The sequence below is a fragment of the Tursiops truncatus genome, chromosome 10 (assembly GCF_011762595.2).
Source record: "Tursiops truncatus isolate mTurTru1 chromosome 10, mTurTru1.mat.Y, whole genome shotgun sequence".
In the NCBI taxonomy this organism is placed as follows: domain Eukaryota; kingdom Metazoa; phylum Chordata; class Mammalia; order Artiodactyla; family Delphinidae; genus Tursiops; species Tursiops truncatus.
The window spans coordinates 25,813,650-25,829,637 of NC_047043.1; positions in this window are offsets into that span (position 1 = coordinate 25,813,650).

Consider the following 15,988-nt stretch of genomic DNA (forward strand, 5'->3'; position numbering starts at 1 on the left):
TATTTAGAATAAACAAATTTATATATGGTACAATATGCAAATGATAAATTTTATAACAGATTCTCTTTAATATGTAATCACACACACATGCATAATTTGTAAGTAACATATAACTATTCGCATTTCCAAATGCATTTCCGCTTTATTTTTTTTATTCTTTTTTTTTTCCCACTGAAATCAAGTCATTCTTTCACCAGGGACTTTTTCTTTTCTCTTAAAAAAAGTGAATGCAGTTACTGAACCTACAATTAAAACTCTGTAAGAATTCCATCTGAAAAGTTAAAAACACAGGGCAAAGGAGTGGCCAAGAAGTTATGTTGGCAGCGATATATATTACTCAAGAGCAATAAGAGAGGGTAAAGTAGTATGTGAAGCGACCATTTGAAATGTTAAGCTTTGAAATATTTGCCCATAATGTTATTTTAACATAGTTGGCTGCACTGAATGGATGTGGGTCTCTGTCCCAAGTGATACTTCTGTGAACATAAAGTGTCTGCAGGTGTTTGCCTCCAGGTAGGTCACTGAAAGACAATGCAAATGAGGACAATTTCCCCAGTAGCAGCAACCACAGAAATTAACAAGCAGAAACCTGGTAGGCACCGGCATCCTTCTCTATAGCAAGATAAGTTTTGGGGCATTTTAAAATTTGCCCTCCATTAACTCCTGGATTACCCCATCCCTCATGTGTGCCACCAGGTCATAAGCATAGAAACTAAATATAAGAAATTCTCAGTTATCCACTTACAGATTATTCAGGGTATATTTGACATCCACACTGGCTGCTAGCTCCCATCAGCCGTGTGTTTGCTTCTGCAGCACACTCCTGCACGTTAACTGGTCAGCACCGAGGTACCTAATTTTATTACAAGCTTCAACTAGGCAAACCTCTGCCCCTCCCCCATAAACATCATCTAATACATTTCTAGTTAAAAAAAATAAACTTTTACTAAATTTTGTTTTAGATTATTACTACGTACACTAGCTCACTCTGAATACTTCGTCAGTACAGATAACTGAGAAGAGGTAAAAGGGAGAAAGAAAATAATTTACACAATGAGTCAGGCTTTTTTATTTGTGCTACTTGTTTAAGATTCCATGAGATAGGTACTAATGTCCCCATTTCACAGATTGGGAAAGTAACGCATTCATGGATTGAATAATTTCCTGAAAAATCACATAGCTGGAAAACAATGATGTCAGCCCTTGATGCCAGGTCTCTCTGCCTCTAATGCACTTGATTTTTTCCCCACAATTAAATATTGCCTTGGCCTTTTATGCATATGCAAAGTTCACAAATTTGTGAGATTTCAAAATGAAAGGCGTCTACGAAAAGGAAGCATTCATAATGCAGTGGAACTCATCTAATGAAATAGCTCACAGATGTAGATAATTAAAACAACACATATAATAAAACACTCAAATTTGAAAACTACCTAGAATGATATGACATGTTTACCTATAGCATGCCTCCTAGTCAAGTCCAGGCAATGCAGAGAGAATAGAGGCACCCTCCTGGCTGTGTTTCTAGCATTTTGACCATGCCTTTCATATGTTTTTCTCATAACATATACCATCGCTGGTAATAAAATAGCAACTTGAATTCTACAACACTGAGGCAATGAAATGTCCTGCTACAGGACTGCATAACAACCAGATGTCCACAGTGGAAGGTCTGTGAAAGACAATTAAATACAGTACTTTCCCTCCAGGGCAGTATTGATCAAAGAAGTAACACATATACATGTTTCATCATTCAAATGCTAATGAATCTATAAACCTCATTATTTCTTATCTATCTTTGAGTTTCCACAGCAGTTTTTGGTGACATACCATATTTATGCCAGTAATGTTTGCACTTTTTATATGCATTTTCTGAGCCCAATAACAGGAAACCATTAGTCAAGAAAAAACACTATGAATATAATCTCAGAGCATGCATTATTTGCAGACTGGGAATGGATACAAACTTTTCAACTCTCTGAAGCTTAATTTTAATTTTCAACTCTCTGAAGCTTGATGTTAAACAAGGATTATTACTAGATAAAACAACAAAAAACATTTACTAAGACACCAGGAAATATTTATTATGTGAATTTTGAAATTCTCAGAAGACAGACACTATGAAAAAGGTATTGTGTGTTTCATACATGATACACAGATCTACAAACAAGGACAATGACCAGAGGGCTTAGCAAGAACAGCTGACCAGCTGAGATAATGATGCAGAGACAAAGTATTCCTGTTTCCTACTGGATATCCTTCTTTCTTTATCACACTTTTTAATGTACTGTTTTTGTTGCCATTGTCATTGTTTATTTGTTTTTAGAGAGACAGTGCGATATGTTGGAAATACTTGAACATTTGCACTCGGAAAGATCTGGGTTCAAATCCATACTGCTACTTATTTGCAAGATGACCTTAAGCAAGTTAATTAATCTCTCTGAGCCTTGGTGTTTCCACCTGTAAAATGGGGATGATAATTATTATTACTAGCTGTGTGACCTAATATGATTTATACAGCGTCTCTGGGATAAGGGTTTCTTCTATGCAAAATGAAATTCATAACTACTTTACAGTGTGTGCCAAGCATTAAACATGATAATAGCTGCACGCACCTAGCGCAGTACCAAACATCCAGTAGGTTCTGAGTAAATTGTTTTGTCAGTACTTTGTGCTGGAAATACATGCTCAAGGCAGAATATTTGTAAAATAAGCCAAACAATCAAAGATAATCATTGTACATTTTGGTGTACTACATTCCAGCCTTTTTTCTATGTATACACTTTTGAATGCAGTTGAGATTATATTATCCATAGTTTTGTAGTTGCTATAATAACTTATTACATAATAAATATTTTCTTGTATCATTGTAAATTGTTTACAATCATTATTTTAATAGCAGTAAAATAGCATTTTGGGGTATAATGCAATTTGTTTAATTAAATTATGACGTTGCTATTATAAATACTATACTACCTCATTAGCCACATAGCTGAATATTTTGTTTTGCTCTATTTTCTAAGGTGCTTATAGGTAGCCCTGTGCCAAGAGATACATGAAGTTGAGGGAGTTTGGGGAAACAAATATGAAGAAGGATCAATTTACCCAGCAGCAAGGAAAGAAAGTCAAAGGAAAACACAATATAGTTACAGTGAAGAATGAAGGAAATGGAAACTTTAGAAAAATGCAGCATGGAGGCCTCCTTTTCAAGGCCCTAGAATTTGACAAATTTATCATTTAAAAAAGTATTTTTAAAAATTTTAAAATTTTATACTGGAGTATAGTTGATTAACAATGTGTTAGTTTCAGGTGTACAGCAAAGTGAATCAGTTATACATATACATGTATCCTATTCTTTTTCAAATTCTTTTCCTGTTTAGGTTATTACAGAATATTGAGCAGAGTTCCCTGTGGTATACAGTAGGTGTCTGTTGATTAACTATTTTAAATATATAAAAAAGTATTGACTAGAGAAAGTCTGACATCCCACAGAACCTCTTATGTATTAAGAAAAAATTTCTTAGGACAGATCTGCAAGCCATCATATCAGTAGCTCAAATGCTGGAATTCTGTACATATTGAAGGAGGGTCTAGAGAATACTAGAAGTTTATAGACCTGAAAACTAGGCACGGCCTTAAAGTCAGAAGAGCAGGGCAGACCTTTCATTGATGACCCCACTTTTCTTCTGTTTTTAAAATTCTACCCTAAAACCACTAACAAGCTTTCCTTGCAGAATTAGTAGTTAAAAAACCCCAAAGAATATTTTTTTCTGATACAGATGTAAATTAGCTAAATTCCTCTGTGCAAACATCTATATTTGTTAAATGCAAAACAAAAAGACGTTGAAATTACATTTAGATGGAGAATGTGAATGAAATAGCCAACCACCATATCTCTATTCCCTTAGATAAAAGAGGCCTCTTTTTTCTAAACACAAATTGAACTAAATAGTTCAAAGATAAAATTTAAAAAAAATTAAGAAAAGGTAAAGAAAAAGGAAATGGAACACAGAGCCCAAGGAGCTTGGATTACAAGTGGGGAATCTTTTATTTAAATCATCCTCTGAGTGGAAATGCATTTCTACTGAAATGACAATGATGATGGAATGGACCACGTTCAGGGTAAAGCAATACACTGCATTCATTTTCTTAGATATTATGGGAGGAAGAAGTTTAACAAACCAGGATATTTGAAGAGAAATGCAATCTATCTCTTTCTCTTTCCTTCCCACTTAGTCCACAGAAGATGCTTAGAAGAGCGTTTCTGTGTTCAACAAGTTTATGTGTTTTGTCATTATAAGAAACCAGGTAAAATTTCCTTCTTCTCCAGTCTTTCCCTCCCATAGATCCCTCCTTACTGGCCCTGGGGTTTCGTCAAAACAAAATTACCATGGAGCCTGGAGTAGGACTCAGTTTTTTATTCTATTGATCTTTATATGTGGTAGTTGCAGTTGTAGCGGTAAATGTCTATTTATTGGAGGTCCCCTGGGCTTGTGGCTTGATACCAGACACCTGCAGAGGAGAGCAAAGAGACACCTCCTACTTGAAACATGTGCTTTCAGAGCTTCCAATCTCACAGAGACCGAAGTACAACAGGATACCCAATGGGAAGAACAAAACAAAAGGAATAGAAATGTTTCATTTCTATCCACATCTGCAGAGGTATCTATAGCTTTAACGATATGATTATAATATAAATAGCATATGTGTTACATCAGGAATGACAGAATGTGACCCAAGGCAAATAAATCCATGGGAAACTTCATGATATAAAACTATTTTCTTTTCTGTTTATAAACAGCTTACCCCTAGCTATCCAAAACCCTAAACTTACAGGATGTAAGGATGGCACACAGTCACAACTGATTACAAATGCCAGCTCAAGTAGGCAATTATCTCACAAGGTCTGGATTTGGGCCATATTTTAACAAGCTCTCAGTTTCCCAATTCTGGATATCTTAACAATCGTGCCTTCAATTGTCAATTCCCTGACAATAGTTTCTGTCAATTCAGAAACTCACAATCATATTCTATTGCCAAACTTGAAGTCTCATTGATATAGGAAAATTAACTTACATCTGAGAATATGTTTGATACTCAACTAAAATTAAGTCTACTTGCTTCATATATTAAATTCCCCTAGAATGAAACATTTACTGTATCTTTTGACAGAACATCCCTCCTCTTCTGCCTACACACCCTCTGCCTTTGTGTCATTTTAGTGTTTTCCAGGCACTCCCACTCATTAAATCCTCTCTATCCTTGTTTACTAATGTGACTATCATAAGCTATTTTTGTTATAAATTATTTTCTAAAACTGAACTGAAGCAACCAATCTCATTTTCTGCAAAAGACCGCAGGCTGGCCAAAGAGTACAGCCCCAGAAGTGAAATAAGAGGGTTGTATTTACTATCATCTTCAGTCTTTGGATTTAACTGGCATTGAAATAACATTTAGGCAAGATTATATTGAAGATTTTTTAAGTATGTCTGTTTAAAGACTCACAATTCAATAGCTATATTTATACCTTCATCAATACAAATGAATACCGGGCACATTAATACTACTGATTTCCACAATTGGAAAGAGAAGGGTTGGGGTAAGATATCCTTTTGTAAGGGATAGGAGAAAAAAACTTCTTCAAAATGTGTACAATTATAATCATAAAGCAGAAGAATTGTTCATTGTTTAGATAATGTTCTGCTCGAATTTCGAGACATGAATGAATGGGAAAGAAGGAGGAGCAGCAGGAGGTGGGGAGAGAAGCAGAGAGAATTGGGGAAATTGAGCACATGAATTTTTTGGTTTATTTTTCAAATATGGAGGGCTCACAACTGTGGGCATTCACCAATGATTTCCTGAATACAAATAACCATGTAAGATACAGTTTATTGTACTAAGCCACTTTTATCCAAATTTATCAAGTGTTCATTTTAATAACTTCCATTGCCTTCCTTCCACCATTTACATTTAAATGCGAATCTTGTGATTCTGTTAAAGATCTTACATAGAACCAAGGAAAATTACTATACAAATGCCATTACCTAGAAGTTTGAAATTCTGAGACTACAAAAGGGTTAATTAATTACATTATCTGTAGCATTACCCTGGCTACACTCTGCCTGGAAGGCATATGGATCCACTCAGCTGCTGAATTTGAAAGAGCTGTGTCCTTTTCATGCAGAAGAAAAATCATTGACAGAACCCTCTTCCACCCCCACCATAAGCACTAGCTGTTTCTTTTTCACCTTATTATTGTGCTTCTGGTGAAATAATTAAAAGAGCCAACATTAAATAAATACCAAAATATTTCATACCATCCTAAACATCTGAGTACTGCATGATGTTTTTCAATTAGTGCCTACTTACTAAGCTTCTATTATGTTCTAGACAAAGTGCTAGGCTGGGGAAATGCTAAGATGAATGAGATGTGGTACTTACCCACCGGGAACTCTTACCAGAGTAAGTTCACAAGAAGTTAAGCAACTCCAAAAACAAACAAACAAAAAACAACATCAACAACAAAAAGAAGTTTGGCAGAAAAGAACATTGAAAAAGCATTCCAAGATTTGATTTGCTAAGAATGTAGTGGTGGTGTGTAAATCATTCCCTTAGCTATTTATGCGGCCCAAATCAACTGTACAATTTTTCAACCCATTTCAGATTTTCTTTTTTTTTTCTTTCTTCCCTCTTCTTCTCCTAATTTTCCTCCTTCTGGCCTTTAGTTCTTTATCGTTTTTTACCCTATTTTTGCTTTGTTTTTCAAAAAAAACTGTGGCCTCTAAAAAGTGCACATAGTATCATAGGAGAAAATGCCAAAAATAAAGAGAAATTTAGGGTAGACAAGTAAATTGAAATGGGATAAAATTGTATACTAAGTGTACACAAACTCCTGTATATAAGTATGGATGGCAAATGGTTCCTGAGTTCCCTAGTGTCCGAAGACAAAAGAAGCATAACTCAAAGTTTCCAAAATATTGGCAACATTTCAGCAACTACTAAGAAGCAGCTCAACTTCTCCCAGTGTTAAGTTGGAGAGAACATTCTTCTTGAGTCCACAAGAAGGGGATGTTGTGTGGAGTAGTAGACAGTATTCTCCACAATATCCAATCACCTGCCAGAGTGCATTTTGTGTGAAATGCCAGAGGTTTTGTTAATGTAATATGGTTATAGAGGTACTGAAAACTCTGAAATCTGAATCATGTACATGATAAGATTTTTCTCTCTCTCTCATTCTCTCTCTCTCTCTCTCTCTCTCCCTCTCCCTTTCTGTGTATGTGTGTGTGTGTGCATGTGTGTGTGTATAACATGTAAGCCTCATGGTAGCCACAAAGTAAAAACCTATAGTAAATACACAAAAGATAAAGAGAAAGGAATTTAAGCATATAACTAAAGAAAGTCATCAAACCACAAAGGAAGAGAGCAAGAGAAGAAGAAAGGAACAAAGAAGAAGTACAAAAACAGCTAGAAAAATTTAACAATATGGCAATAAGCACATACCTATCAATAATTACTTTAAATGTAAATGGACTAAATTCTCCAGTCAAGACATAGAGTGGCTAAACAGATAAAAAGACAATAATCATTTATGTGCTGCTTACAGAGACATACTTTAGATGTAAGGACACACACAGATTGAAAGTGAAGGGATGAAAAAGATATTCCATACAAATGGAAACCAGAAGAAAGCTGGAGTAGCTATACTCATACCAGACAAAATAAATTTTAAAACAAAGACTGTAGTAAGAGTCAAAGAAGGGTGTTACATAATGATAAAGGGGTCAGTCCAACAAGAGGATATAACATTTGTAAATATTTATACACCCAACATAGGAGCACCTAAATATACAAAGCAAATATTGACAGACCTAAAAGGAGAAATAGACAGATATACAATAATAGCAAAGGACTTTAATGCACCACTTACATCAATGGATAGATCATCCAGATAGAAAATCAATAAGGAAACATCAGCCTTAAACAACATGCTAGAACAGATGAACTTAACAGATACAGAACATTCCAACCAAAAGCAACAGAATACACATTTTTCCCACATGCACATGGAACATTTTCCAAGACAGATCATATGTTAGGTCACAAAACAAGTCTTAATAAATTTAAGAGGACTGAAATTGTATCAAATTTCTTTTTTGACCACAATGGTATGCAACTAGCAATTAATTACACAAAGAAACTGGAAAATTCACAAGTATGTGGAGATTAAACAACATGCTACTGAAAAACCAATGGGTCAAAGAAGAAATCAAAAGAGAAATCAATGAATACCTTGATACAAACAAAAATGGAAATGTAACACACCAAAATTTATGGGATGCAGCAAAAACAGTTCTAAAGGGAAGGTCACAGCAATGAATGCCTACCTTAGGAAACAAGAAAAGTGTCAAATTAACAACCTAACTTTACACCTCAGGAACTAGAAAAAGAAGTCCAAATGAAGTCCAAAGTTAGCAGAAGGAAGAAAATAGCAAAGATTAGAGCAGAAATAAATGAACTGGAGACAAAAAAGACAATAAGATCAATAAAACTAAGAGCTGGTTCTCTGAAAAGATAAACAAAATTGACAAACTTAGCTAGACTCACCAACAAAAAAAGAGAGGGAACTCAAATAAATAAAACTAGGAATGAAAGAGGAGATATTACAACTGATACTACAGAAACACAAAGAATCATAAGAGATCACCATGAACAATTATATGCCAACAAATTGGACAACCTAGAAGACTTAGGAAAATTCCTAGGAACAAGCAACCAACCAAGACTGAATCATGATGAAATTTAAAAAGTCTGAACAGTTCAATTACTAGCAAGTAGACTGAATCAGTAATCAAAAACCTCCCAATATACAAAAGTCCAGGGCCAGGCAGCTTCACTGGTGAATTACATCAAACATTCAAAGAAGAATTAATACCAAATTTTCTCAAAACTCTTCCAATAAAGCAGAAGGGGGGACTCTTCCAAACACACTTTATGAGGTCAGTATTACCTTGACACTAAAACCAGACAAGGATGACATGCAAAGAAGAAAATTACAGGTCAATATCCTGGATGAACATAGATGCAAAAATCCTCAACAGAATATTAGCAAACTGAATTCAGTAATACATTAAAAGGATCATATATCATGATCAAGTGAAATTTATTCCAGGGATGCAAGCATGGTTCAACATCCACAAATGTGATACACCACATTAACAAAATGAAGGATAAAAATCACATGATCATTTCAAGATATGCATAAAAAGCATTTGATAAATGTTTATAATAAAAAATCCACTTACAATAAAAAATCTCAACAAAGCAGGTAGAGAGGGAATGTACCTCAACTTAATAAAGGCATATATGACAAACCCACAGTTAACATCATACTCAATGGTGAAAAGCTTAAGGTTTTTCCTTTAAGATCAAGAACAAGACAAGGATGCCCACTCTTGCCATCTTTATTCAACACAGTATTGGAAGTTCTAGCCAGAGCAGTTAGGTAAGAAAAAGAAATATAATGTGTCTAAACTGGAAAGGAAGAAGTAAAACTGTCACTATTTCCAGATGACATGATATTATATAGAGAAAATCCTCAAAACTCTATCAAAAAATTCTTTGAAATAATAAACAAATTCAGCAAAGCTGCTTGATATGAAAACCAATCCATAAAAACCTGTTGTGTTTCTTTACAGTAATAACAGACTATCAGAAAGAGAAATTAAGAAATCAATCCCATTTACAATCACATCAAAAAGAATAAAATATCAATACCTAGGAATAAATTTAACTAAAGAGGTAAAAGTCCTGTATATTGAATTAATATTTTTAAAATGTCCATACCCCCAAAGCAATATACAGATTCAGTGCAATTCCTATCAAAACTCCAATGGTATTTTTCACAAAAATAAAACAAACAATCCTAGAATTTGTATGTAATTACAAAATACCCCATATAGCCAAGGCAATTTTGAGAAAGAAAAAAGCTGGAGACATCACACTCCCTGATTTCAAACTATATTACAAAGCTATAGTATGAAAGTAGCTTGGTATCAGCATAAAAACAGACACATAGACCAATGGACCAGAATAGAGACCCCAGAAATAAATGCATATATGGTCAATTAATTTACAACAAGGGAGCCAGGAATATACAATGGGAAAGAACAGTCTCTTCAATAAACGGTCTTGGGAAAACTGCACAGCCAGATGCAAAAGAATGAAACTGGGCCACTGTCTTACACCAAACACAAAAATTAACTCAAAAGGGATTAAAGACTTGAATGTGAGACCTGAAACCATTAAACTCCTAGAAGAAAACATAAGCATTAGTTCCTCGGCATTGGACTTGGAGATGATTTTTTTGAATCTGACACCAAAAGCAAAAGCAACAAGAGCGAAAATAAACAAACTAAAAGGCTTCTGCACAGCAGAGGACACCATCAACAAAATGGAAAGATATTCTACTGAATGGGAGAAAATAATTGCAAATGATATATCTGATAAGAGGCTAATATCCAAAATATATAAAGAACTCATACAACTCAATAGCAAAAACCCAAACATTCCAATTTAAAAATGGGCAGAAGGTATGAATAGACATTATTCCAAGGAAGACATACAGATGGCCAACAGGTCCATGAAAATACGCTCAACATCATCAAACATCAGGAAAATGTAAATCAAAACTACAATGAGATATCATCTCACTCCTGTCAGAATGGCTATCATCGAAGAGTCTATAAATAACAAATGTTGGGGAGGAATGTAGAAAAGGGAACCCTAGTACTCTGCTGGTGGAAATGTAAAATTGGTGCAGCCACTATGTAAAACAGTATGGAGGATCCTCAAAAGACTGAAAATAGAAGTACCATGTGATCCGGCAATCCACTCCTGGGTATGTATCAAAAAAGCCGAAAACACTAATTCAAAAAGATATATGCACCTCAATTTTCATAGCAGCATTACTTACAATAGCCAAGATATGGAATTAATATATATATACAGTGTAATATTAGTCACAAAAAAATGAAATTCTGCCGTTTGCAACAGCATGGATAGACCTAGAGGGTATTATGCTTAGTGAAATAAGTAAGACAGAGAAAGACAAATACTATGTTATCATTTATATGTGGAATCTAAAAAGAAAACAAAGGAATGAATATAACAAAACAGAAACAGACTCACAGATATAGAGAACAAACTAGTGGTTACCTGTGAGGAGAGGGAAGTGGGGAGGGGCAAGATAGGACTCGGGGATTAAGAGGTACAAATTGCTACTTATAAAATAAATAAGCGACAAGGATACGTTGTACAGTACAGGAAAATATAGGCAATATTTTATAATAACTTTAAACTGAAATAACATTTTCTGGTTTACAGGGATACTTTGTAGAATAATCTGTTCATGATTATTCAGTGACTATGAAACATAGATGACAAATCTGCCCTGTTTCCAGGAAGCCTAGTATCTTTCTGAATCTCAATTTGTTTCTGGTGCCTCAATAAGAGTATCTAGTCCCTTGTTTGTATGAATAAGGTTATGGTAATAAAGTAGCTGGATACACAGTGCTAAAACTAGTTCCATTGCATACCTTATTGCACTGATGAGATCTTTTGTTGTCGTGTAATTGCAGCCTATAATTTCATAGTGGGGATTCAGGCATTCTGACTATGCCTGAATCTGAATTCTGAAGACTATGCCATTCAGTACATCCTGACTATGTACCAAAGTACCAAAATCCTGAACCAACTGTCATTTCAAAACCAAAAAAGAAGTCTGCCAGTTTGGTGGAAAGTTCAGTCAACCAACCTGGTGCCTTATAGATAAGACAATTAGCCAAAGGACTGAATTTTCCTTTCTGTTTCAGGGATCTCTTTTGCCTTCATACAAGGAGTCAAAGAGAAAGAAGGTTCGGTCAGGCGTGCATTTTGAATCTAACCCAATAAATAATTCAGAGAGAAGACGTTTTCTGTGAGCACGGGTCATTTTCTCTACCCTCAAGTTGAACTTGACCTAGAGAGGAATCACTTTATCACCTCTTAGGAAAACTTCACAGGTCTGCTATTCCTTAATTTATAAAATGGGACAGCAGCTGGGAGAAATTACGGCCTGTCTTCGAGAAAGCATTTTGAGCTCCCTTGCGGTCACTAGGCGACATTTATTGTGTGCCCACTGTGTGCTTATCACTGTGCAAATACAGGGTATTGGGCTAACAGATCACAACACTTCTGGCTGCAAAATAATTTTTTAAAACCCTCCACTCCATTAATATGTCATGCCATATGGTGAAGAAAGGTCTACATTCTATTGCTTTTGCTTTTACAGATAATTTATGAAAAAAATGAAATATTAACTAGGAATGTGGTAGAATGGCTTTCTGTTTCGCTAGCAGATGACAAATGAAGGCACATAGGCACACATTTGAATAAGGAATTATCAATCAACCTCAAACTTGACCCACAGCTGTCATCCCTATAAATTAATGTTTACCATTTTTAAGTATGTGCAGGACATCTGGAAACACACAGGCTGTGGCTGGCGAGAAATTTCCAAGAAATAGTATATCAAAAGCTAATTATAGCAGCAGCGAGCCCAAGTGTCATTTTGTTATGGTGAATTATAGACGGGGAGCTCTGTCACCTGCAAACTGTTATTCATAACTAAATCATAATGCTTTTAAGTTTTAATTAATCTGCTTAGCTTTAGTTGCAAGGGAGAAGCTTGCTTAACTGTTGAGCCGCTGAGGCTCTCTCGGGCTACTCTGAAACTGCATCTGAGCACCTGGGGGAGCAAAACCACGTTATCAGGCTGACATTGCGTCTATTAAAGAGAATTTCTTTTAATATGCCACAGTCTGAATATTTCTTTCTATTTCATTATCCAAAAACCAATTAATTTTCCATAAGAGCACCAACTTAATTACAAAATACTATGGAAATCAGAGACGTCTCTCCTTCCCCACCATTATGGAAATGCCAAGCCCCTTGGCAGCAACGTCTTCCAAAGGTACTAGTTTTTCTCCTTAGTTAATATTTTGTGATGTTGGAAAAACTCTTAAGAGCTGGCATTTTTATTTCTCTTTCACATGACCTCTTCCTCCCATCACTTACCCAGTCTGCTCTTTCTATTTGATGCTCTTCACCTCATGAAGGTTAGCCGGAGAAAGGAAATTTTTCCATAAAGAAACTTCCTCTTAATTATTGTGACTTTTTGGGTTTTCCTCTTGTCTGCCCAGCAAGACTATAACATCCTCACGGGCAGGGCCATGTTTTAAACTTATTTTATATCTACACCTTCCCTTACCTGCTCTTGGTATGAACTTCTATTCTGAATCTATATTAGGGATTTAGTAAATTCTTTTCAGTTGAAAAAAATCTAATTTTAATTAGCAAAGAGAACTTAAAATTTATTGGACTTGCAATGCAAAATAAATCTAAAAGTAGAGGCAGTAACAGAAACATATATGATTTCTTCATCAAGCAACCCACAGGGAAAACGATGGCCATAACCTGTGGCTTTTTAAAATTCTGTTAAGCAAACAAAATTTTTTCCTTCTGAGGAATTTATGATGACCTTACAGAAAAGGGGAACAATGAGAGGAAATACAAAAAATGTGTATATAGGGTAATACTATTTGCTTATATATTTTATCATCTCCAAAATAAAGGCATTAGCTGATCTTCAAAGTTTAATTTAAAATACTAGAATCTTTTTCAAGTGAAATAGTGAGAGGAAGCTCTCTCCCCCAAAAGATGCTTGGAGTGAAGCAGTTAACAGGGGTCCCGGTCTTGCAGTGCTTTCCTGAACTTCCCTTGGCCCCAGTGGTGACTCCTCCATATTCTGCAAAAAGGCCTTGGTCTCTGAAAACACTGAAGGGATAGTCTTCCTGGAGTCAAAGCATACATCGTACTTTGTCTGTTTCTCTGAAGCACCACTATAGTCATCCCTTGGCATCCATGGGGGATTGGCTCCAGGACACCTGCAGATACCAAGATCTGCCGACACCCAAGTCTCATAGGCAATGACGTAGTATTTGCTTATAACCTATGCACATCTTCCCATATACTTAAAATCTCTAGATTACCTATAATACCTAATACAATGTAAAGTAAATAGTTGTCAGTGCACTGCAAATTCAAGTTTTGCTTTTTGGAACTTTCTAGAAATTTTTTTCAATTTTTTTCCCAAATGAATCCCAGGATGTGGAACCAATCAATACAGAGGGCTGACTATACCATGCCTTGACCCAGCAGGCATTTAATATACATTTTATTGATTTAGCACCATGGTGAGTGTCTTTCATCACTTTCTATCTTGAATTACTTATTTCTTAGTATATTTCTCTACATCTAGATTAACTGAAATTTAAAGTACAATAAATCTTTTCCCCATGGTTTTTGTCACCATTGATCTAATTTAGCTTATAAATGAGTTTATGGTTAAAAGGCTACAACTTATGCAACAGTAGACGATCATTTAAATAAGGGCTCTTTTTTTTTTTTTTTTTTTTTTTTTTGCGGTACGCGGGCCTCTCAGTGTTGTGGCCTCTCCCGTTGCGGAGCACAGGCTCGGGACGCGCAGGCTCGGCGGCCATGGCTCACGGGCCCAGCCACCCGGCGGCATATGGGATCTTCCCAGACCGGGGCACGAACCCGTGCCCCCTGCATCGGCAGGCGGACTCTTAACCACTGCGCCACCAGGGAAGCCCTAAATAAGGGCTCTTTTAAAAACAGCTTTTGAAGACTATTTGATCTGAAAGTTGTAAAAGATGCAGGGTAGGCCAACTTGGCCCTCCTCCCTAGAACTGCAGTCAGTTTCACTTTATTTAAACGGAGGACCTCCTGGGTGCACTGCCTCGCCTCTAAGGCCTCTTCCAACCTTCAGAATCTACAATTCTCTCATCAGAAAGCTAGAGCTTCCTGTTCCACATATGGAGTAATACAGCCACTTTTCCTCTCTTTGCTTTCTCAAGCAAGGTATGGAATTAAAGACAGAAGAGGATGCGTCCCTATTTAATACTTCACACTCAGGAAGGCAAAAGATTTAATTTGCTCCTATTCAGCAGGTAATTTTGTCTGGTACTTTAAAACATTATTATAGATTAGTGCAGCTCCATCAAAGTGCCAACCATACCTTGATGCCTCAAAACATAGTCATTTAAATCAAATTAAATAGATGATGTAAGATGCAGCAGGATTTTCACATACCTTATTTCTCATAAGAAAACTAAGACACAGAGTAGCTTTAGTAACTCAGGTAGGGTCGGTCTTGGAGGCAGGGACTCACCCCCTTTGGCTGTTGAGGCTTTTGCTTCTTTCCAAAATACGTTTGGCCCAGGAAGCTTGTTTTGGAGGTGCAAATATATGTTGTTGTTGGGTTGTTGTTTTTTTTTTCTTGGAACTCTGTTGACAGGGATGCTTATGACCTTCTGAACTACTTTACGATTTTATTTTCCCTCCTGAGATGTTAATATTTTCATCCCTGTTGTAAAAAAATGAATTAACAACAAGGGGAAAAAGTCCTTTGATTTGATTTCTAATACAGAAGAAAAGTTAATGCTGGTGTAATAATTGCTAAAACACTGCTTAAATCTGCATCTGACTCACAGCCAACATCAGAGGACAAGTTGAAACAGCGGTGGATAAATAATTAAAACATTTGGAGACATTAGGCTGCTATTTTCCCTTAATAAAATTACATTTTGGAGCCTGCAAAGATAAGCCTCTAAGTGCCCTCAGCCGAGGGGTCTCTGGGTTAGCCACTCCCTTCAAATCCTCGTTCCTTTCATTTAAAAACAAATGCTGATGGGAGCAATTTAGCTCAGTCTTTGCCTTTGTGTCAGCTTGGGGCTCAAAGGGAGGAATGCTTTTTTTTTCCATGAGTCTAGCAGATTGTCTCACATGTAGAAACACAGGGATATGACTAAGTCAGGCCAGCTGTAGGTAGCAGCCTCATGCATGTCACATCCACCTGAAGGCCATCCTA